Here is a 3,237-nt window from a genome sequence, read left to right as displayed (position 1 = left end):
TGTTAGCAATTCCAACCGTTATTAGCATCGCCTTCTGCGTTTATTATTCTAATTGTTTTTGCCGTCGGCTTTTTTCCTTCGGCATTGTAGCATCACCTTCTGTGTATTTTAATTTATTTGATTTTGCCGTCGGCTTTTTTCCCGTCGGCATTTTAACATCACCTTCTGTGTAATTATTTTATTTTAAAATTGTCGTCGGCTTTTTTCCCGTCCGCATTTAAGCATCACCTTCTGTGTATATATTTTATTTTAATTTTGCCGTCGGCTCTTTTCCCGTCAGCACACTAGCATCACCTTCTGTGTATTTATTTTATTTTAATTTTACCGTCGGATTTTTTCCCGTCGGCACACTAGCATCACCTTCTGTGCGTATTTTAATTTATTTTATTTGGTCGTCAGCATTTTTCCCGTCGGCATTTCTGCAAGTGTTTTAAATTAAAATTATTTTAGCGTTGGAATTGTTGACCGGTGCCATAAGTGCTACGTGTGAGTGAAGTGAAGTGATTCTGGGCCTTGAAGACTCCGATTGCTATTTTAATTAAGCCTTCTGCAAATATTATTTTTAAATAACCCACAACTGCCATTGGGAAATTAGCATCGCCTTCAGCGTTATTATTTAACTGCCTTCTGCAGATTTATTTAAATATTATTCTTGAATTAGCATCACCTTCAGTGCCATATTAACTTAAAAATAATTTTATATAAGCCTTCTGCAATAATTGTGATTTAATTTCTCTTTACATATATTATCTAGAATCACCTTCAGTGTATTGAATATATTTTAGCCTTCTGCAAAATACAAAATATTAATTAATTTCTTTTAAAAACAAGTGCCTAAAGAAAATATTGTTATTTAGCATCGCCTCTGCGTTTTATTTAAAATAAGCTTTCGTTGACGACTTCGGTCGGAATCACTAGTGTTGTGTGTGTTGTGTGTGTGAATAAGTGAAGTGATTCCGTGTTTTGATAACTCCGATCGCAATTTGTTCTAAGCCTTCTGCAAATTTAAATTTAATTCTACAAACCCACATTTGCCGACGGGAATTTAGCATCGCCTTCAGCGTTTTTTAATAACTGCCTTCTGCAGAAAATTTAAATTAATAATTAAGAAAATTCCAAAATAAGATAAATTAGCATTGCCTTCTGCAGTTCAAATATAATATTTTTATTAAATAAATAAGCCTTCTGCATTGGTAACCTATTTAAAAAGTTTCCTTTTAATTTTGTCTATAGAATCACCCTCAGTGTTCAGATAAAATTTCAAATCATTCAACTTATCCTTGATATTATTTTAAATTAACTTTAAATTGCCCATATAAATTATTTTATACTAATAGCATTGCCTTCTGCATTTTAATAAATTAACTAAGCCTTCTGCATCAAGCTTTCGTTGAGACTTCGGCCGGAATCACTAGTGTGTGTGTGTGTGAAAAGTGAAGTGTTCTTGTGTTGACCGTTCCGATTGCCATAAGCCTTCTGCATTTAATTTTATTTTAATTTTTTATTAAATTGCCTTTTTATAAATCCCAGTTTGCCGTCGGGAAATTAGCAGCGCCCTCCGCGTAGAAATAAAATTCCTTTCTATCAGTTGCCTTCTGCAAAACATTTTATGATTTTTAACAAATATATTATTTTAGTTAACGGTTTGCCCCTAGAAATTCAATTTATTATATCAAGCCCTCAGCAAACAAAATTATTTTATTAAATCGCCCTCCGCAAGAACAAACTTTGAATTTAAAAATATTATTAGACAATTAGTTTATTAGCATCGCCATCTGCGTAATTAATTAAACTAAGCCTTCAGCAAATAAGCTTTCGTTGAGCGGTCCGCGAGAACATTGTGCTTAGTGTGTGCTGTGTGCGAGATTCCCGATTCCATCTGTTCCGGCGACGAGATTTTCTCAAAGCGGCGTAGAAACATCGAGAGTTTTCAAACCGGCAAATAGTTTAAAGTTTTTATAGAGTAGAATTTGAAATCCCATTTACAACCTAACCCAATCTCAATTAGCTCCCCAACTAAACCTTATTATATAAAACTGCATTTATTTTCTTTTTTCGATTCTCTCTCCCCCTCAGCATTAAATCTCATAATATATATAAAAAACTAACAATAGAAATAGTTTTTCAAAACACTTCACAAACATATTTTGAACCACCATTCGTAAAGTAGAAAAATTTCCCAAACCAGTAGAACTAACAATTTCAATTTTCAAAATCTATCCTTACCAAATTTCAAAACTCTCGTAAAACTAACAAAATAATCTCCAGTGTAGAGCGTAGAGTAAAGTGACCGGAAACCATTTTACCTGTATCCCGTAGCATAGCCAAAAATATAACGGGACACTTGGTCCATTTTACCTGTAACGTTGAAGCACACACGTCTCCTCACGTAGTTTGTCACTTTTAAGCACTCTTAAATTTCATTCATTTCATTCATTTCATTCATTTCATTCAAATCTCGAAAACTCTGAAAAAACTTAAATTTCACATAGAAAGCCTTCTGCGAAAATTTTAAAATTATCCCCAGTTCAGTTTTTATCCATGAGCAAATTATTTTCAATTAAAAAAAAAAAAATATTTATTTAATTTTTTCACTCAAATATTTAAACGAATAATTGTTAAAAAATCCTTTATTTAAAATAATTAACTTACATCGCCTTAAGCACAATAGAGCAAATTAATAAATTACAATTTCAAATTCAACGCTCAACAATTAGACAAGCATACTTTCCATCACAATCCAATTAGTTATATTCCCTTACAAAATTTAATCTCAATTATTTAATACATTTATACACTTTGTATTAGTTTTCATATAAAATAATTTAACAAATTCTAATATTTACCAACAAATTTCCAATAACTTCTTTTAAATAATAATTCGTCTTCTCCAACCATAACCAATAACCCTTTTACAAGCAGAAGTTAAATAATCACGTAGTTATTTTTTCTCCCGGTTCTTTGCATGTAAAAAAAAAAAAAATTAATGAATTTAAATAGTTTAAATAATTATTAATATTAATTAATTTAAAAATAACAAAATAGTTTGAATTGACATTTCAACACTTGACATTTGACGTTGACATATAATCAAACTGACAGCTCAATATATCTGACACCTAACGTCACCTTGACATCTTGAATTGGTTGACAGCTATAATTTAAATTCTTTGACAGTTGCAACCGATTAAATAATAATTTAAAAAATCAATTAATTATATTTAACCAACTAAGTTA

This window comes from Anopheles gambiae (assembly GCF_943734735.2).
Source record: "Anopheles gambiae chromosome X unlocalized genomic scaffold, idAnoGambNW_F1_1 X_unloc_2, whole genome shotgun sequence".
Lineage (NCBI taxonomy): Eukaryota > Metazoa > Arthropoda > Insecta > Diptera > Culicidae > Anopheles > Anopheles gambiae.
The sequence above is the reverse complement of the archived record's forward strand: the minus strand, read 5'-3'. Positions refer to the sequence as shown.